Genomic DNA, 22,645 nt, shown 5'->3' with positions numbered 1-22,645 from the left:
TGCTGCCCAACCTGGTCACCCCCAAAGGCATGGGCTCCAATGATTAGCATCATGCCATCCCCCTCTCCCAGGTACTGGGGTGGGCACCAAGGGCCAATACAGAACAGCACAGAAACGAGGCAGGATGTATGTGGATTGGGAGGGGCAGAGGAATTTGGCGGCCTGGAGAGGGGCTAGAGGAGTGCTTGCATACTGGGGATTTAAGGCCGATAGGGGTGGGGAGGAAGGTCAGAGACTAGTTTGGGGAGAGGAAATAAATGCCTAAGGGGTGGAATCAGAGACCTTGGGGTGAAGGGATCGTGCCTGATTGCAGCCCAGAATGAAAAAGCAGTAAAAACTAGGAAATAAGAGTATTGGTCCAAACTGTTTTTTTTCCTTCTGGGAAGGGACTACCCAGTCAGGTACATTGGATCCAGCTGGTAAATGAGAAGACGTGCATCTCCTGGATCCAGTTGTCTCGGTCTGGGTTTAGCAGTTACATTTCAAATGAGCCTCATTATAATGTTTAAAGTGCCATCCCGCCTCCTTGGAGCAGGCTCATCACCTGCTCACCTTCCCACACCCATTACATCCAGAAGTTGGGGGCTTGAGATGAATTCATATTTTTCAAAAATTAAACTTCCCATCCAGCCTGAATCTGCTTGTTTTTTTTAAATCTTCCATTTGATTTGATTTTTTTTGGGTGTGAATGAAAATGACTTTGTGGTCAGATTTGTTCATTAAAGTTGCTATTTAATGTAAGTTCTTTCTTCTAACTGGTCTGGAGCAAGGTTCCACAAACAAGTTTAAACAAGTTTTACTCTAAAGTAAACCTGAAAAATGTTTTTCTGTTTAAATTATAATATCAATTTACAATACAACTCTCGTTCATTCTTTCAATTGAAATCTATCAGCATTAAACTGCATATGCAGGAATCAAGTAAATTGGTGTCCAAATCACCTCTTTACCTAAGTGAAGACATATTCTCCTTTTATTGCCAAAAGAAAGTGGCTTTATCAAACTCAAGGTGAAAGGTGACATTTAAAAAATGTAACAGGTTGACTTAACAATTCCTTTTCAAGCAGAATGAGAATTTTAATGTATCCAATGAAAATATATGCACTAGTGATCCTTTTTAAGTAAATATATATGCTTTGCTTTTAAATGAAGGTTCTACCAGATATAAAGAGAAGCTTAAAGGGCCGACTGAAAAGAATTTGACCTTTCAGTTTTGTGCAGTAACTAACGTCAGAACATTATAAGTTGAATTTACTTAATGCAAGGGAAACAAAATCAATTCTAGATTTAATTACTTTCATTCTAATTACCATTTCCCATTCAGAATAATCATTTTGGTTAACCTTATCTTTCTTCTTTCAGACAAATAGACTCTGGTGGGAATACGAACAAAATGAAATTTCATAAAGGACAGCAATCTTTTGGTACAAATTTAATTTTCATACCAATTAAACAGGAATCATATCTAGTAGTTTTATGTTAATTTAGTAGCCCAGTGGCACTTAATATTTCTTAGTTAATTGTTAGAAAAATTACCAATGCAAAAATGAACTGCAGAGACATAATGCTGAGCTTGTGAACAAGTATTCTCAGTAAATATGATTGCAGATGACTTATAGATGAGAGGATCACAAAAGGCAGATGTTTCATGACTATTTCCACTTTCCCAAACCTGAAAGGTTTTTCCATATTAGACCTAATGGCAGGATTTTACCACAGGCTTCGTGATCCTGATGTCAGTGTCAAATGGGGTCCCAAATCTGCACCTGCTGCCAGTGAGACCAGCTCAAGAATTTTACTGGAGACGCTCCTATAATTGGCTGCATCTGAGCTCCCCGACCAATTAGAGGCAATAGGCGGGATGTAGATGCTGTCGGCCCAATTAGAGGGCTGGCAGCTCTGAAACCTCAGCAGGAGAGGTGAGCGCTGCTGAGGCGGGTCGGTTATTAAGAGGAGTAAGTAAAAGATTTTAAATCAAAGTGGCCAAGAAGGCAGAAGTCTCTGGATGGCTCATTGGGGCTGAGGTAGTGGCCCTTCCCTGCTCTGCAGCCTGCCTCTTTGGGACATGGAGCCTCCAGTTCCAGTGGCAGCCCTGGATGGTCACAGGGAGACCATTTCTGTAATGTTGAAGGGAGGCGATGGGAAAATCGCCATAATTATTTACATCGACTGCTCACCTCCATTTGACAGGCAAGTTCCATATTTGGTCCCACAGCCTGGGAAACATCCTCAGCAGTAGGACCGCAGTGGGGAGGCAGCCATCCTGACATGGCTCTCTACTAATTTCCTGACTGCCCTGTCCCCCACCACTCCGGGCATGGGAAAGTCCTGCCCAACATGTTTGATATTGTGCAATCTCACCATGGGCTGAGTATGTCAACACATAGAATTCACTGGGGGAGGGGGGGTCTAATTAACATGCTTTATGAAAAGGGAAGAAAGACAGCATATCACATAAAATGAACTTGAAATAATCATTTTTATGCTGTCAATGGGAATGCACTTTAGCAAAAGTACCAAACAGACCTGCACCACTGATTTTTCAGATGATTACATACAACCTGTAGTATGAAAGATATGACCCAACATGAACCAGTTGGCATTTCATTCTTTGCACTTTGACTGATCCCACCATTAAGAATGAGGAAAAAAGCCACCAAGTGATACATGGTTCAAATGTACCTTTTAAACATGTATATACAAAATAGATTTAAGCAATAATGTAAAACAGTTCTATACCGTTTGTGCCAAAGCATTTTCCTGAAGCAGCTGTTCTATCTCCATCATGATATAAGGCTCCCTCCAGCAAAAAAGGTAGATGCTTAGGCAGGGTTGGTGTTACCTTTTTTAACAATCCCACATTGAGATATAGAGTAAGAATGGCCCCGCTTAAACAACATAGCACAACCAATACCAAATATAGGGCAGTATTTAATCCAGGCGAAAGAGGTTTCGCCCGTTTGCTGGAGAGCTGGCGAGAGCTGCATGCCATTTCCTTTGGGGAAGTCTGCTGTATTAAGTGTCAATCAGGCACTTAACTAGCCAGCTGTGGACTTTCCCTGGGATCAAGGTCTCGAGGGCGCAAGTCCTGCCCTCCGAGAGCTGCCAGCCAATGAGAGGCTGGCAGCTGTCCATTGCAGGCAGCGTCAGCAGGAGCAGTGTCAGCTGCCAGCAATTTACAAAGGCCCAGGATTAGTGAGGGACCCCAGGCTGCAGATGAGTGAGGGCAGGATGGGGTATGTGGTGGAGGAGATCGGCATCAAGGACAGGGGGTAGCTCTTAGCAGGCACCACCCCCACTTCCCGATATGGGGTTCCTCAGTCAGGTACTGACAAGATTTGTTTATCGGGCTTTCTGAGTGGCAACTTCCCTGCCTGCCCCAGTTGAATACCAGCAGCAGTGAGTTGAGGCCCTTAAGTGGGCTTTAACTGCCCACTTTAAAGGCCTCAATTAGCACGGGGTAGGAAGGCCATCCTGTACTGTCCCCACCTGGCACCCTTCTGCCTCAGGATCGGGCATTCAATTCTCAGCCCATACTTTGCAACTTAGCCATTAGTTGGCAGATTTTAACAGGGAGATTAAATTCTAGCAGATGAAAATGTGAATTGTGAAATAGCAATAATACACTGGTTGCCATAAATTTTAAAACTTCGCTAACACATCACACTTGACTGTTTTAGCATGCAAGTACAGATATTTTCAATGTGATAATGCAGGATGCTTTGTAAAACACACAGATACAAGTTAGTATTACAGTTACGATAAACCAATGCTCAGTTCAGTGAAAGTAATAAATGCTTGTGTAATGTGCAGAGCTCAACAATACTGCCACTTTCAGCTAATTTTTTTTACTTGTGATATTAATAGTTCTCCTAATCTTGTTTAGATACAATCTTATCAATGCACATCTATTTCTCATTTAATATTTTTGAATTCTGAAAGATCACCTGCTTTGGCTGGATCTTCCCCATTCTCTGAATAAAAGTTGCCTTCAGTTCAAGGCATTACACAAGATTACATATATATGGTACAGACACAGACCATTCGGCTCAATCAGTCCATGTTGGTGTTTATGCTCCAGTCAAGCATCCTCCCACCTTTACTCATCTAAATCTATCATTGTAACCCTCTATCCCTTTCTCCCTCATTTGCTTGTCTCCTTTCCCCTCCAATGCACCTATACTATTCACTTCAACCACACTCTGTTCCACATTCTCAACAGTCTTTGGATAAAGTTTCTACTGAATTCCCAATTGGATTTCTTTTTGACTATCTTATATTGATGTCCTCTGGTTATGTTCCTCCTCACAAAAGGAAACATTCTCTCTGCATACACTCTATTAAATGCATGCTGTACTCCAAGTGTAGTCTAACCAAGGTTCGATGCAAGTTTAGAATCACTTCCCTAGTTTTTAATTCTATCCCTCTAGAAATAAAGCCAAGTGTTTGGTTTGCTTTTTTTATGGTCTTACTAACCTGTAGCACAACTTTTAGTGATTGATATATCAAGATGCCTTTGTTCCTCTACCTCAGCTAGATGTGTACTTTCCAAGTAATATTCTTCTGACCAAAATGTACTATTTCATACTTAGCTGTGTTGAACGTCATTTGGAAATTATTTACCGACTCTACAAGTTACTAAATGCCTCCTGCATTTGGTTGCAGTCCTCAGTATTGACTATCCCCCTGCAATTTGCTGTTACCCTACCTGCAAATTTAGAAATTGTGTTTTAGATTCCAATGACCTGGATTTTCATCACCAAGGGGGGAAGCAGGAATCAGGAAAATTCCTGGTTTGGCCCGCCCGCCTCGGGAGAATATATCTACAAAGGCAGGATATTCATTGCTGGGTGTGGGCTGCAGTCAGGCCAGCCGACCCAGCAAAGAGATTGGAGGCAGCCACTGGGACTGCCAGGTGCAGAGGTGGGCTGTTTAAAAGGCCTGCCTCGGTGCTGTGGGACTTCATTCCAGTTAAAATAAAAGCAGAAAAGCCTCCCAGCCCTCACCTCCCACACACTCCCCATGCCCCATCCATGCCATCACATGCCCCATCCATGCCATCACATGCCCCATCCCAGGCTATGCCACCCACCACCATGCTCCCTCATGCCCCCAATGCCAAGCTATATCCCCCCCACTAAAGGAGGTGGTGGCATAGTGGTATTGTCACTGGACTGGTAATCCAGAGACCCAGGGTAATGCTCTGGGGACCTGAGTTCGAATTCCACCACGGCAGATGGTGGAATTTGAATTCAATAAGAATCTAATGATTGTCGATTGTCATAAAAACACATTGGGTTCACGAATGTCCTTTAGGGAAGGAAATCTGCCATCCTCACCTGGTCTGGCATACATGTGACTCCAGATCCGCAGTAATGTGGTTGACTCTTAAATGGCCTAGCAAGCTACTCAGTTGTATCAAATCGCTAGAAGTCAATAAAGAGGAATGAAACCGGACGGACCACCTGGCAGCGGCCTAGGCACTGGAAATGACAAAGGCAAACCCAACCCTGTTGACCCTGTAAAGTCCTCCTTACTAACATCTGGGGGCTCGTACCAAAGTCGGGAGAGCTGTCTCACAGAGTAGTCAAGCAACAGCCTGACATAGTCATACTCACGGATTCATACCTTACATATCAAGTCCCAGACACCACCATCACCATCCCTAGGTTTGTCCTGTCCCACCGGCAGGACAGATCCAGTAGGGGTGGTGGCACAGTGGTATACAGTTGGGATGGAGTTGCTCTGGGAGTCCTCAACATCGACTCCAGCCCCCATGAAGTCTCATGGCATCAGGTCAAACATGGGCAAGGAAACCTCCAGCTGATTACCACATACTGCCCCCCACCCCCTCAGCTGATGAATCAGGACTCCTCTGTGTTGAATACCACTTGAGGGAAGCACTGAGGGTGGCAAGGGCGCCGAGCGTACTCTGGGCGGGGGACTTCAATGTCAATCACCAAGAGTGGCTGATTGGCATCACTACAGACCAAGCTGGCCGAGTCCTATAAGGCATAGCTGTTAGACTGGGTCTGCGTCAGGTGCTGAGGGAACCAACAAGAGGGAAAAACATACTGGACCTCATCCTCACCAACCATGACAGTATCGGTAGTAGTGACCACCTCACAGTCCTTGTAGAGACGGAGTCCCGTCTTTACATTGAGGATACCCTGCATTGTGTTGTGTGGCACTACCACCGTGCTAAATGGGATACATTTTGAACAGATCCAGCAATTCAATACTGGGCATCCATGGACGCTATGGGCCATCATCAGCAGCAGAATTATACTCAGCCACAATCTGTAACCTCATGACCCGGCATATCCCCCAATCTATCATTACCACCATGGCAGGGGATCAAGCCTGGTTCAATGAAGAATGCACGAGGGCATGCCAGGAGCAGCACCAGGCATATCTAAAAATGACGTGTCAACTTGATGAAGCTGCAACATAGGACTACTTGGGTGCTAAACAGCATATTTAGCAAGTGATAGACAGAGCTAAGCGATCCCACAACACAATGGATCAGATCTGAGCTCTACAGTCTTGCCACATCCAATCGTGAATGGTGGTAGACAATTAAACAAATCCACAAATATCCCCATCCTCAATGATGGAGGAGCCCAGCACATCAGTGCAAAAGATAAGGCTGAAGCATTCGCAACAATCTTCAACCAGAAGTGCCGAGTGGATGATCGATCTCATCCTCCTCCGGAGGTCCCCAGCATCATAGATGCCAGTCTTCAGCCAATTTGATTCGCTCCACATGATATCAAGAAACGGCTGAAGGTGATGGGCCCTGACAATATTCCAGAAATAGGGCTGAAGACTTGTGCTCCTGAACTTGCCACGTCCTTACCCAAGCTTTTCCAGTGTAGCTACAACACTGGCATCTACCCGGCTTTGTGGAAAATTGTCCATGTATGAAATGTACACAAAAAGCAGGACAAATCCAACCCAGCCAATTACTGCCCCATCAGTCTATTCTCAAACATCAGTAAAGTGATGGGAGGGGTCATCAACAGTGCCATCAAGCAACACTTGCTTAGCAAAAACCTGCTCACTGATGCTCAGTTTAGGTTCTGCCAGGGTCACTCAGCTTCTGACCTCATTACAGCCTTGGTTTGGTTCAAACATGGACAAAAGAGCTGAATTCCAGAGGTGAGGTGAGAGTGACTGCTCTTGACATCATGGCAGCATTTGACCGAATGTGGCATCAAGGAGCCCTGGCAAAATTGGAGTCAATGGGAATCAGGGGGAAAACTCTCCGCTGGTTGGAGTCATACCTAGCACAAAGGAAGATGGTTGTGGTTGTTGGAGGTCAATCATCTCAGTTCCAGGACATCACTGAAAGAGTTCCTCAGGGTAGCATCCTCGGCCCAACCATCTTCAGTTGCTTCATCAATGACCTTCCTTCCATCATAAGGTCTGAAATGAGGATGTGAGCTGATGATTTCACAATGTTCAGCACCAGTTGCAACTGATCAGATACTGAAGCAGTCCATGTCAAAATGCAGCAAGACTTTTGACAATATCCAGGCTTGGGCTGACAAGTGGCAAGCAACATTTGCACCACACAAGTGCCAGGTAATGATCAACTCCAACAAGTGAGAATCTCACCATCACCCCTTGACATTCAATGGCATTACCATTGCTGAGTCCCCCTCTATCAACATCCTGGGGGTTACCATTGACCAGAAACTGAACTGGACTAGCCATATAAATACTGTGGCTACAAGAGCAGGGCAGAGGCTAGGAATTGCGTGACCAGTAACTTACCTCCTGACTCCGCAAAACTTGTCCACCATCTACAAGGCACCAGTCATGAGTGTGATGGAATATTCTCCACTTGCCTGGATGAATGCAGCTCCAAAAACACTCAAGAAGCTTGACACCATCCAGGTCAAAGGAGCCTGCTTGATTGGCACCCCTTCCATAAACATTCACTCCCTCCACCACTAACACACAGTGGCAGCAGCGAGTACCATCTACAAGATGCACTGCAAAAGTCACAAAGGCTCCTCAGGCAGCACCTTCCAAACCCACACCACTACCACCTAGAAGAGCAAAGACAGCAAATACACCACCACCTAGAAGATCCCCCCCAAGCCACTCACCATCCCTAACTTGGAAGCATATCGCCAATCCTTCACTGTCGCTGGGTCAAAATCCTGGAACCCCCCCCCCCCTATTAGCACTGGGACTGCAGCAGTTCAAGAAGGTAGCTCACCACCACCTTCTCAAGGGCAATTAGGGATGGGCAATAAATGCTGGCCTAGCCAGTGATGCCCATATCCCATAAATTAATAAAAAAAACATACCCCCCATGCCAAGTTATGCCCCCGACTCACCCTCCATAGAGCTTCATGCCCCCTATGCCGAGCTATGGCACTTCCATGCCCGTTCACCCACTATACACTGTATAGAACCAAAGAACTCTATAGTGACAATATGTATAAACAAAAATCTTTTTAAAAAGTCATTCATTCAATACTTTCACTATGTTAAAAAAAGTCCTTTCACTACAGCCCAATAAAAGTGTCAATCATCCAGATCCCTTAAAGTAATAGAAGCTACAGGTGCTTGAAAACTCTTAATCTTGTGTAAATAAACATTGTGAACTTGACAGCACGAGATCAGAGAGCCAGAATGGGATGGAAAGGTGAGGCGGGAGAATACTTTTTAATTAAAGAAGTTCCATTTTCATTATGGAAGAAAATTTTTAAAAAATCAAACGTGGCTTTTTAATGGCATTAATTTTCCTCCTAATAGGGACAAGCAATCAGGTTATTTCAATTATGGAGAACATTTGTGCACATTACATTACAAAACAGCACATTGCTTAGAGTGTCCTGCACCTAGTAACCCGAGGCAAATCATTATTTTTACTATTGTCTGATCAGAGCATGATAGTTGACTCCATTTGGAGTATCATCTTGCTTTACGTCCAGCAGAATATGGTTCTCTACAGCTGATCTCTATATTAGGAAAACTGTAACAGACTCATCTTATCACTGTATTGTTTTCCTAATGATAGGTATTTTAACATTGGCAGGCCACGTTAGCTTGACTCACAGCCTCCTACTAGGAGGACTAATAAACTGCCTTTAGTCTGGCTCCTATCTTTTAAACTAAGTGGTTCAAGGCCCTACCAGTTGTTTCAATCTTGCCAGAATAGCTCCCTGTATCACAGTAGCAAACAAGGCTTCACATGTCAAGGTGCAGACCTTGCTATATTAATATGGTATAAAGTGGGGAATGTCAGGCTCAAAGTGTACAGTCTGTATATCAACGTTCTGAACATCAAATCCAGATTTCCAGCTAATCACAAGAAAAAATATTCAGGTTAGAGAAGAACTATGAGGATGATCCCTAATCTTGATAGTTGTATTATGAGAAAAGACTAGAGAAATTAGGTTCTGTAACCTTGAAGGAAGGAAACCAAGATAGAATCTTATAGAATTACATAAGATGTTATACTTAACAGATAAGATAAATCTGGAACACCACAACAAGGTGAAGCAAGATCTCAGATAAGATTTGGGAAATGGGGGCTAACAGGTTCCTTCTGCCCCAGATATGATTCTCAGTGTCTCAGGAATCTGAGGTCTTTTCTCCTGCACCATTTCTCCAACCATGCATAAACCTGTTTTATCCTACTATTCCTATATTCACAAGTGTGTGACACTGAGTAATCTAGAGATTACTAACTTTGAAGTCCAAAAAAAAAGGAAAGCTTTGCATTTAGATAGTGTTTCTCATGACCACTGACATTCACAAAGCGTTTTAAACCCAATTAAGGACTTTTGAAGTGTAATCACTGTTGTGATGTAGGAAACGTGGCAGTCAATTTGCGCACAGCAAACTCCCACAAACAGCAATGTGATAATAGCCACACAACCTGTTTTTGAAATATTGATAGAGGGATAAATATTGGGTAGGACACCAGGGATAATTCCTTTGGTCTTCTTCAAAATAAAGGGCCGCAACTTCCAAGCTCCAGGGCGTTGTATCTAGGGGGGTACCCCAAAGATGTGCTGGGGAGCCTCCCCCAGTTCCCAAGTAAGGTTTGTACGGCAATTGCCTGGGAAGTTCAAACTTTCCATGGGCAATTGCCCTGCACTGGGAACCATCCGAAAATTGTGACTGAAATCACAAACTTCAGATGGTTCTGATTGTGTTACATCAATAGTTACCCAGAAAAGCTTCCAGCTTCTGGGTAACTATTGTACATACCCACATCGACACCCCATGGGACTCCCCTCACAACCCCAAAGCGACACCCCCATCCCCCCGACTACCCCTGACACAGGACTCCCCATCCCATCCGCCCATGGTTCTCCCACCCGTCCCGCCCACAGGACTCTTTCCCTACTCCCACCCCCATTCATCCCGCTTCACGGGACTCCCCCACCCCCTCCACGGAACTTCCCTCAACCCTTAACTAAACCCCAAGAGCCGACCCAACCACGTCCCCTAGACCCGACCTGCCCTGCACCCCCCTCACCCCCCCAGTGCCCGACCTGACCGGAACCACCCCCACCCAAGGCTTGACCTAACCATCTCTCCAAGACTGAAACCCCCCCAAGGCCTGATCCCCCACCTCCAAAGGCCCAATCCGATCCATCAACCCCCCAGCCAACCACCCCCCACCCCTCAAGACCCGACCCGACCCGACACTCTTCAACTCCCAAGGCCTGACATGACCGTTCCCACACCCCCATACCCCTCAAGGCCTGACCCAACATCCCCCCACCCTGCAAGGCAGAATCCGACCCCTCCAACCTGCCAAGGCCCGACCCGCCCCCCCCCCCCCCCCACCAAGGCCCACCCTGACACCTCCAGTCCCCAAATCCCACCCACTTAGCTTGTTCAAGACCCTTAAACCTGGCTGTACCTTTAAACTTAGCTGTTTACAGCAGCTAATGCCATAAAAAAGGGGGCACGGCTTACTTACCTTCGACTCTACAGTCCTCGACACTAGACCCCAGGGACGCGGCCTGAGTCGGAAGGTCGGGCAAAATAGGATCAGCTGGATTTCAAGGTAACAACTTTCAAGCGGAGTGGCAATCCGACTCAATTAGAAGACACAGTTTACTCAGTCTCTCACTATAGGACAACCCTCTCATCCCAGGGACCAATTTAGTGAACCTTCACTGCACTGTCTCTAATGCAAGCATATCCTTCATTAAAAATTCAGACCAAAGCAGCGTACAGTATTCCAGGTGTGGTCTCACCAAAGCCCTGTACAATTGTAGCAAGACTTCTTTATCCATGTACTCCAATTTCCTTGCAATAAAGGGCAACTTGCTATTTGCTTCCTAATTGCTTATGGTACCTGCAGGCTAACTTCCTGTGTTGTTTGTCGAGTAGACCCAAGTCCCTCTGAATGTTAACATTTGCAAGTTTCATGCATTTTAAAAATACTTTTCCATCCCCCAGTCTATTGACTTTGCTATGACCACTGTCTTTCTACACTCTGCTGTTCCCCCCATTGGCATCACTGTGCCATAGATATGTTCTGTACTGCATTCCCCCAAGGTTTGCAAATGCCGCACTCATGGAGATTCCTGCACTGCCTGCCTCTTCCTACTCAAGTGGGTGGCCATCCACTTACTATTCTTCTGTATTCTCTATACCTGCGAGGTGAACCTCCTGGAATGTGCGCTGCAGGACATTCTCAGCCTTCTGTATGGCCCGCAAAGACTCCAGCTACTGGTCAAGCTCAAAAACAGTACACTTGGTTATCCAGGATACAAGAAACATCCTGCAGTTTCCATGTGGCACAGGGATTGCGGAGAATGTGTCTCAGCTGTCCCATCATTTTGCTTAATTACTCTCTGTATAAACTGGAGACAGATTAAATCGAAGCCTTCAAAAGGGAACTGGATAATTATATGAAGAGAAATAATTTAAAGGGCAATGGGGTAAAAGCGGAAGTGTCGAACTAGGTGAGTTGCTCTTGCAGAGAACCAGCATGGACACGACAGGTCAAATGGCCTCATTTTGTGCGATTTCTATGATATACATATATATTATATATTGTAATGGGGCTATTGTACTCTCGCAGTATCGAAGAAATTTGTGCCTCAATATCTCTGAAGCAATGCTAATGACCCCTGAGGACTGCAGAGACCAAATTCAAAGGCAATTATACAAAGGCAATTATACAAAGGCAATTATACAAAGGCCATCTCCATTTCATAAGTCAAGCCCGGCCAACCAGAGCCAAGTGTCTGCTAGGACAAAGCATCCTGTAACCTTCCTTTCAAATTCTTAATGGTTAGAACATTAACAATCTCAGGAATCCAGACAAAGGAATATACATCCCTTGTCAAAGCCAAAGTGGAGAGGTGGGAGTCATGTGACATGACCTCCCTCGCTGCAAGAACCAGTTATACTGTCTTGCTCTACTACAAATCAGTCTGCCATCTTCCATCTACCAAGCAATAGCTCAGAAAAGGAGCTCTCTCCAGATTTGAATGTCTGCCCACATCTACACTATTTCTACTGGAACCTCTACAAGACTAATTCTCTGCATGTCTATCACATCGTGGAAGTTAAATCTACTGAGAAAAGTGAATTATTCAGCATCAGTTCAGCTAGTTAACCTCTGTGAAAGAATTGTAAAGAACATGTCTTTTTATTTCTGTTGGACTATGGATTAAAATTACAATAGCTGCGGTTTGAAGGACATGTCTACTGGAACAGTGTGAGGAATATATACAATGTTGCGGTCTTGGAACAGAGTGTGCTATGAAAGACAGGATGGTGCTGAGGAGGCGTCTGGTTTAATGGGGAACTGCCTGGCAACAATGTTTTAATTGGCTCCTGACCAGGTGGCCAGGGATGGTGGATGGAGTGCCAATCCAGCTGCTTTGTCCTGTATGGCGTTGAGCTTCTTAAATGTTGTTGGATCTGCACTCATCCAGACAAGTGGAGAGCATTCCATCACACTCCTGACTTGTGCCTTGTGTAAAGAGAATATCATTTTTCCTAATATTACTGTGAAGCAGGCTTGTGGGGTCTGTGTGTGTGTCTGTGTGTGAGACTAATTAAATTAAATTGAAGACAGTCAGACTGCAAGATTAAAATCATCACAAAGGGTTAGATGTAAAAGCAGGCATTTTTAAATGGAGATGGACGAGCTAAGATGAGGTCCAGTGGATAAATTATGAATGGGAATTTGTGTTAGGAGATAAGTGAGGAGTGAATTGTTAGCTGTTGAATTTCAACGAGGCATGACAGGAAGTTTTACAACTGGCAAAGATCGTAAATAAATGAGGCAAGTTTATTAAGTTTATTTTTCCTGAAAGTGCTGGCCATAATGACAACATGAAAGATGTTTATATTCTGGGAAGGGGGACTTCCAAATAAAGTTTAGAACAATGAGTTTAAAGATCAAAGGAGAGAAAATACATTTAAGGAAAGATTGAAAACTGTATGTGGTGAGTGGTCATGTGAGATCTTAAAAGGTGGGTTGTGCGAAGACAGGCCCGTGCAAAGCAGCCTCTAGGCCACCCCAGAGAAGCGCTTGTTTGTTGCAGAAAGCAAAGTTTTGTTACAAGCCTTGGATTTCCATTGTTGAGTGAGAGGGAGAGGGAAGCCTTGTGAAGTACCTCCCTTATAGCAACAGTGGGTGCCTTTCAGTACTATTACTGGATGTGTTATAGATTAAGAATCTATTTGCTGGGAAAGGTCGTTTATTTGGGAGTGTAGCTAAGTAGGAATATTTTGGGAAATGCTGTAAGACTAAATTTAACTGTGAAACGGTAATCTTGTTTCTTTTGTTAATAAATATTTTAATTTAATACTTAAAATCTCCAAAAGTGGTAGTGGAATCTTTACTTCTGATTTCAGCGCACATACCTTCTCGTAATAAAGTACAAATCACAAATCGTTTTGATGGCTTGGCCAAGTTTCCCTCTGGGATTTGGTCAGCCTGGCGATTATCACCTGCCATATCATAACACTTGTAGATGCTGGACAGGCTTTGGGGAGTTAGGAAGTGAGTTACTCAACACAGAATTCCAAGCCTCTGACCCGCTCTAGTAGCCAAAGTATTTATATGGCTGGTCGAGTTCAGTTTCTGTGATGTTGATATTGGGTGATTCTGTGATGGTAATGTTGTTGAATATCAAAGGGAGATGGTTAGAGTCTCTCTAGTAGGAGATGGTCATTGCCTGGAGCAAATATTACTTACAACTTATCAGCCCAAGCCTGAATGTTGTCCAGGTCTTGCTGCATATGGACACGGTCTATTTTGGTATCAGAGGAGTTGTGAATGGTACTGAACACTGTGCAATCATCAGCAAACATCACCACTTCTGGCCTGATGATGGAGGGAAGCTCATTGAAGCAGCAGCTGAAGATGGTTGGGCCTAGGGCATTACCCTGAGAAACTCCAGCAGCGATGTCCTGGAAGTGAGATGATTTGCCTCTAATAACCACAATCATATTCCTTTGTACTAGGTATGACTCCAACCAGTGGAGAGTTTTCCCCAATTACCACTAACTTCAGTTATGCTTGGGCTCCGTGATGCCACATTCGATTAAACACTGCTTTGATGTCAAGGGCAGCCATGACCTCTCCTGGTCATGGTCGCCCACCGGCTGGGGGTTGACAGAATGGCGGCCCTTGTGGTTATGAAACATCTCCCTCGCTAGCGTGTGGGGCCCACAGAACCATTACACCCTTCAGCATTACTAATTTCGGTAGACTGGAAAATTCACGTGCTTTCCCCTCCTACATCTCTGTGGTCAGTGAGAAGATGACGAACTCCTCTCTCCTTCTAAATTGGCCTCCTGATACAATGATGAATGGTAAATTGTGAGATATTCCTGATGTCTCCTGCTCCCACCTGGTAGGATCCACTGACATCGAAATTTAGGGCAATGGTGGTCTTCACAGACACTGTCGCCTTTGCCTGCCGATGGCACTGCAGGCTGGGTTGTAGGAGGGAGCACAGTTCAGTGATCACCTCCTTCTTGAGTTGCAGTGCCTCAGACACTTCCGCTGGCTGAGATTGAGATGTTGAAGTGCTCTCTAAAGATCCTTGGTGGGTAGGGCTTTGCACTAGGAATTCTCCATGCACTCTGCTGACTTCTTTTAAAATTTGGGTCTTCCATAGCACTGGGACCAGCAGCCGGAGTACAATTGCATAGCCTTAAAGTTTTAAAATAACTAAGTATGTTAATTTCAGTTTGAACAAAATACATTACCTATATACCCCCACTGTGCCTCTCATCAAATTCCCATTGCCACTCTGTTTATGAGATATTCCCACCTTTGCGCACTCACAGAATCACAGAATTGATACAGCACAGGAGGAGGCCATTTGGCCCATCATGTCTGCACCGACCTAGCAGGTCTCAGGTCCCTGATATCTTCCAGGTCCAGAGAGGCTGCAGGGTTGGCTCCTTGGGGTCAAGGGCTACCCATAGAGGGCGTGTCAGATGACACCCATGTGGTGGTCTCAGAATGTAGCAGAGAGACGGTACGAGGCTCGTGCCACGACCCGGACTTTGGTGGAGTAAACTATAGGCATTTTGAAAATGAGGTTCTGGTACCTCGACAGGTCCGGTGGAGATTTGAAATAAAATCCCCAGAGGATGTTGCGCAACATCATTGCTTGCTGCACGCTCTACAACCAGACTCTGCAAGTTGGGGGGGATGGGGAAGGACCTGGCTGAGGAGGAGATGCACATATCCTCTGATGAGGAGGATGTCGAAAGGGATGACGGTAATAACGTCCTCGAAGGCGAGGATCCTGACAATGAGGCCATTGCACTGGCCAGGTGAGGCAGTCATGCCCGGGAGGCCCTCATAGCTGCAAGATTCGTGGAGGATGATGACGAGATGCAGTGAGGACATTTCTTACATCCTCACCTTGCATTTGTGAACATTTGACTCCCGTGTGGCTGATGGCAACGCACACACACTCAAGTGCACAGCCTCATGCTATGGAGATGCAGCGGAGACCCCAATTGTTGCTAGATTCCAGGAGGATGCTGATGACATGCAGTGAGCACATGCATAGATCTTCGCATTGCCCCTATGAATGTCTGACTCCTGTCTAGTTGAGGGCAGCTTGCTTGTGCTGTGATCAGGGTCATATCATGGAGATGCAGCTGTGATACTTTAAATACACCTTTGTCAGCCTTCAGCAATAGACCGTTTCAGGAGCACAGCCCCAACGGCCCCACCTCAAAGGTGTTGAGAGCACACAGAGAGAATGACGGAACTCTGTGACGTCTGCCCAAGACATTCTGGCATCAATGGCAAGCACCGTCAAAGTGCAGGCATCACTAATGTGTCCAGTGAGTGTTAAGCCGGACCGTCACTTTGGTCTGAAAGTTACACACTGCACAGGGAGGAGGCCCTGGACTGAAACACCTGCCTATACTTTGTACAGGAACCAAGGTTTCACATCTGAGTGACACAAACACTGCTCAGCAGAACAAGGAGCTATAGGCAAGGAGACATTCTTGGAAGTTTATTTACAACAGTGAACATTAAGTACAAGTAATTAACACCCGTGCCCAGGCTACGCAACTGCATCTTCTTAACCTCCCTAACCCTGCCGCTACGTCTTTGTGCTCCCCTAACATCCACAGTGGAGTTGGAGGCAACCTGCTGACTGCTATGCCCTGTCTGTGATGACCTTGACGGGCGTCATCAGGAGGACCGAGACTGCTTTTGGGGTCCTGCTGTGTGGCAGTGGCACCCTCCTTGGCCTTTGGAGCTGGAACTGCTGGGGTTGCATGAAGAGGGAATTTGGATGGGCCGGAAACTCCCGGAGTCACCTGGCGAGATGGCCCTGGGGTGTGCACCTGCTGATCCTCCTCCTTAAGGGTACTCGAAGGACTATGGCTGATTCCTTGAGGAGAAGGGAAAGTTGGAGAGAGATCAAGCTGCCCCACACCCCTCTCACATTGACACTGTTGGAGGCTAAGTAAGGCGTCAGTGATGGAGTTCAGTCCGTGCAGCAGTGCAGGACCAATGTCCTGGACCAAGGTCTCCATGGCGGCCACCATCCTACTAGTATTGACCTCGGCGTGTTGGCATGCTGACGCCATTACCTCAGACCGAAGGCGGATGGACTACATTGTGCCTTGCAATCTGAGGAGTACAGCGGACATGCATTGCTGATGTTCCCAAGCTTGCCTTTGCAGCTCCAGCAACTTAAGTATGGCCGAGTCCAGAGGCTCCTCATCTGACTTGGACTTGGCAGATTTCTGGCCTCCAGCAGTCCTCCGAGTGCTGGAAAACTGGGAAGGCCCTGCCGCGGCTTGCTGTGGATCAGACAGTGCGATGTGCTCACCAGATTGTGGTCCCGAGGCTACTTTAGAACTAGGTCCCCGCAACGTGCGTGTCTCTGCGCTGGTGGAGGGTGTGGGTGAGCGCTGTGACGGGTCTTCAATGAGGGTGTCGTTAGATTCGTCTTCCAAGGTGCCTTCGGGTCTTGAGTCGAGGACCTGGGTCATGGACCATCTCAGCTGCTTCCCAGATGTGTCTGCGAAAGCAAGTTGAGATTGTTAATGTATGGCAGCGGACGGCATGACAGGGGAGCTGGCTCACAGCATGGTTGTCTGATGGATGTTGCACTGCTGGATCCTCACTTGGTTGAGCACCGCCAATCCCACCGTCAGCACAGGAACGTTCCAGATTGTCTCCTGCCAGCTGGATCACTTATTTTCAAAGTCTGCAAGTCTGAGGTCAGAAGTGGGGATGTTCGCTGATGAATGCATAATATTTAGCACCATTCGCAACTCCTCAGATACTGAAGCAATCCATGTCCAAATGCAGCAAGACCTGGACAATATCCAGGTTTGGGCTGACAAGTGGCAAGTAACATTCACACAACGCAAGTGTCAGGAAATGACCATCTCCAACAAGAGAGAATCCAACCATCGCTCCTTGATGTTCAATGGTATTGGCATCACTGAATCCCTCATTATCAACATTCTGGGGGTTACCATTGACCAGAAACTGAACTGGACTGGACTAGCCATATAAATACTGTGGCTACAACAGCAGGTCAGAGGCTAGGAATTGTGCGACGGGTAACTCACCTCCTGACTCCATCTACAAGGCATGAGTCAGGAGTGTGATGGAGTGCTCCCCACTTGCCTGGATGAGTGCAGTTCCCACAACACTCAAGAAACTTCACCCCGTTCAGGACAAAGCAGCCCGCTTGATTGGCACCACATTCACTCTCTCCACCAATGGTGCACAGTAGCAGCGGTGTGTACTATCTACAAGATGCACTGCAGGAATTCACCAATGCTCCTTTGACAGCACCTTCCAAACCCACGGCCCCTACCATCTAGAAGGGCAAGGGCAGCGGGTAGATGGGAACACCATCACCTGGAAGTTCCCCTCCAAGCCACTCATCATCCTGACTTGGAAATATATCGTCGTTCCTTCGCTGTCGCTGGGTCAAAATCCTGGAACTCCCTTCCTAACAGCACTGTGGGTGTGCCTACACCAAATGGACTCCCATTTCCTGCACTTCAACTTTCATCCATTTCCCTCTCTCTCAAAAACTTGATAGAGTTCCACTTGTCCTCATCTTCCACTCCTTCAGCCAATGTATTTAACAGATTATCCTCTGTCGTTTCTGCCACCTCCAGTGCAATGCCACCATCAAGCACAGTTTCCCCAACTTTTTCAGGATTCTGAAGGGTTCATTCTCTCCATGACACCCTGGCTTCCCCTTAGTTTTGATATATTTCAACTTTGAGAAGGGGGGTGGTGTTCGGTATTTACTGTTGAATTTCTATAGTGATAGCCAGGAAACCTCAGAAGCAATTGCAACAGAAATATTGTCCAAACTCAGTGCCTTGATCTCAACCCCTAGGGAGACGTTCCATGTATTCAGCTCTCAAAACAAGTGTTAATTATTGAAAGCACAACAGTGTTTACCAAAAACTGAATGATGCTCACAATGACATTGCTGCAACTGATGTTTTGATTCATATTTTGTATAACGCATGTCATGAGACTATGTCCCTTTATTTTTGAAAATATGATTTTTCAACTTTCAACTGACTGGAAATTTTGCAATTTGAAATGAGACCAGTGGCCAGCCCAACACTGGTCTCTTAAGTTGCAGAGTAAGCTGACAGGAAAAACTCACGAAGTTTAATTCCTCTTGCCTGAGGAAAGTGCAACAAGCTATGATGCAGCAAAAAGGGCTATTTTATGTGCATACCAGTTAGTGCTGGAGGAATACCGTCAGAAATTCCATACCCTCAGGAAATGGTCTGACCAAGTGTACCTGAAATTTGAATGGCTTAAGCAGCTTGCTTTTGACCAGTGGGCATGAGCGCTTAAAATTTGAGGCCACCTACAAAAATCTTCATGAAATAATTCTCCTCGAAGAGTTCAAAACCTCCAAACCCTTCCTGATAAGAACTCATATAGAGGAACAGAGAGTAACAGGGGCCAGACAGGCAGCAACTCTAGCTGATGATTATGATGTTATGGACAGGAGAAAGACAGCTAAATTGTATTTAACTCCTCCCACCACCTGTCCATAAGCAGAATGTGTTTTGAATTATTTTTAAAGTATGCGGTGGCATATTTTCAAAACCCTCGGTTTGTGTGATCCAATTTACTAATAACCCGCAGCAAACTTGCGTATGATTAACTCAGAAGGTTCATTTATTTCATATTCAAAACCAGGGAAAGAGTGTTCATAACTTCCCACTCCACTAGGCAGACACAAAAATACACATGCACAGAGTAAAAGGAGGGATGGAAAAAGGAGTTTTGCAACTGTGGATAGTAACAGTACAAGAGCCACAGAAATGAATATCAGTTCACATGATTTGCAAAATTAGAGTCTAGTAAGGCATTATTTTATGTAGGAGTTTGAGTTCAACTGGCTGAAAACTGGAGCTGTAGACTTCGCTTTACAGCTGGTGCTGACACTGCAAGATGAAGTAGGTACACAGAGACTGGGTTGGTTCTGCAGGCGATAGTAGGAACTCTTCCAGCAGCAACAGGCTTCGAGGAGCAAGCTGTTGTTCAGCCTGAAGTTCAGCTTCTTGTGGGGGTTCACCGGTTGGAAGTTAAACAGCAGCCTGCTTGTGAGGCTAAAGATGTAACTGTCCAAAAAGACCAGAGGCTTGGGTGATATGACATGTCACATTAATGGTTAATTGCAGCTTAATAATCATTTTCTGTGCTTCTGGCCAGAATTCCATTGTTCTTCTTTAGAAGTGAAATGAGGTGGTTATTAGCATCCCTTCCAGTATAATGAGTTTGAATCTCTCTCGTGATAGTTCCAGTTGGGAGAGCCAGTTCGTTGATTACAATAGGGAGGTGTGAGATTCCATAGGCCGAGTGAAGAATTCTTTTGTTCTTGTAACTCCTGGTGGTAGCTCCTAGAACAAAGGGCTAACCCTGTTATCATGTCATAGCAGTTTTTGGCTCAGCAGAAAATCTATTTTAAGGAATAGTAATAAGAATAAAGTTTTGAACATAGTGCCACAAGTACCTCATTGGCATAAAGGAGTAGGTTTTCTTCTGTTCGCTGCCAGAGACTCACCCAATGAGTCCACGAGTTTTACTCCACTTGAATTTGTTTACAGACACCAAGTAAGAGGTCGTCTGAAACTAACCAAGCATTTAAAGTAGCTATCAATGCTAGTGACATTGAGGTAGTGACTGTCCTCCTCCAGAAGGACAAACCAGGAATAGAGAGATCAATTGGGTACTTCTCCAAAAAACTGAACAAACATCAGAAATGGTATTCCACAGCAGAAAAGGAAACCCTAGGTTTGTTACTGGCTCTCAAACACTTTGAGATATATGTCCAAAATGGACACAGAGAGACCACAGTCTCTATGCTGGCCACAACCATTTAACCTTTTTAAAGGGATTTGTTTCTCCAACCATATCACCTCAAAATCGCCCACATTGCAGGGAAATCGAATATGATTGCTGAGACCATGTCCAGAACTTAAAGACCCAGTCAGAACTAATAATCAAGACCAAGGCTAAGAGAGTGAATGGGAGTAAATGTGTTTTTTTGGTTTATTTTTATACCTTGTAATGAAATGAGAGTGAATCTCATTTCCTTTCTTTGTGGTGCAGGGGTGTCACAAAGCTATTCCCCTTTATTTTTGAGAATGATTTTCAACTTTCAGCTGACTGGAAATTTTGCAATTTGAAATGAGACAGAACAAACTGCTTAAAAATGCAAGGTCACCTTCCAAGGTGAAGGTGAAAAACAAAAAGGTCACCCTCAGTGGAGTGCGGAGAGAGAGAGAGAGACATTTCCTGTAATTTAGAGACCTATCGAAGCTGGTCACTGTCAATGGAAGAGACATTAAAATGCAAGGTGTTGGATATCGAAACAATGGCAGACCCACCCAAAACCCTTGGAAATACACAATGGGTGAAATATAACATGCCAGGCTGTAGTCACTGCAAAGGGATTGCAAGAAAGATTTCAGTAGAGGAAACGGGCTGGAAGCTGGCCTCTCTCCCTCTCTCTCTTTTGGAACAAGTGTATTACCCAGTTTGGAAGCCAACTTTATTAGAAATCAACCAGTGAACTGAGATCTCATAATAATTGCAACATCTTCTACATCTGACTGCATTCTCAAAATAAGCTAATCCAAATTGGCTGCTATGTTTAAAAATCTATGCCTCAAGGACAATCAAAGAACACTTAACCATATATTCTTTTAACATTTTTTAATGGACTCTAACTTCCCTTATAGCTGATGCCTGTGTGTGAGATGTCACGTTTTAATTATTTTTTTCTCTCAGATTTAGTGGTTACAAAATTTATTTAACTCAAGAAAACCTTGTTTATTGCTGAAAAAAGAGACATTTTGTCGAAGTTTTTAACAAAGTATAAATTTGTTCTATTCACTTACATTGTATTCTTGCAAATTGTCCTCATGAGTGCAAAGCTTCACAAGCTCTGTAACACCGAATGGCTATTTGAAGGCCTTGTGTTGCTCACTGCTCAAATAGTTAAATACATTCTGATTTGGAAAAGGCATATCCTCATGAAAAATAAACTTAACCTTTGTTGTGACCAATTGAGAAGGTTGAATAGAGGGAAGCTAGCTCAACTCTTCTCACCTGGTTGCAACACGCAGCAAGGTACACTGTTGGAAGCCTTGATGTTTACACAGAAAACATCATTCTGAAGTTATATGCTCACTTTAGTATTTCTGCAAGTTGAACACAGCAATTGAGAGAAGTCTGTGGCTTTGTTGAAGTGGAGTACAATCTATTGAGGCACATTGTGACCAGGTAGTTTTCCTACTGCAGGCCAATGACAGATTGCTGAAATACTGGAAACCTAGCCATCTGTTTCTGTTGATACAGCTGCCAGATAGCCTCATTATGAATGCTTGGTTGAGCTGCAAGACTCACAAATGGAATTAGCTGAGCAGGGATCTGTTTAGACATGTGGAGGAGGAGTGTTAGTTTTGATTTGCTGACATCTTTAGGAGGTTATAATAAGTTATTCTTTCTTGGATCTGTTCCCCCCTCCCCCCCCCCTCAATGTCTATATGTTTATTTGGACAAGATTAAGAGGTGTGAAGTGAGGTAAAGCTTCTGTTATTGATACCATGAATGGTCCTGTTTGATTGGCGCTTTTACAAGGTTTTAAG

The 22,645-nt window shown here is 44.9% G+C and overlaps 1 protein-coding gene across 1 annotated transcript in view; it reads right to left on the bottom strand.

Annotated features, from left to right (window-relative positions):
• Nucleotides 1-22,645, bottom strand: part of LOC144682943 (protein diaphanous homolog 3-like) — a 786,894-nt gene that overhangs the window by 40,304 nt on the left and 723,945 nt on the right. The gene's annotated exons all lie outside the window — the stretch shown is intronic.

Source organism: Cetorhinus maximus, chromosome 7 (genome assembly GCF_964194155.1).
Source record: "Cetorhinus maximus chromosome 7, sCetMax3.hap1.1, whole genome shotgun sequence".
In the NCBI taxonomy this organism is placed as follows: domain Eukaryota; kingdom Metazoa; phylum Chordata; class Chondrichthyes; order Lamniformes; family Cetorhinidae; genus Cetorhinus; species Cetorhinus maximus.
This window is presented reverse-complemented; position numbering and strand designations above follow the sequence as displayed.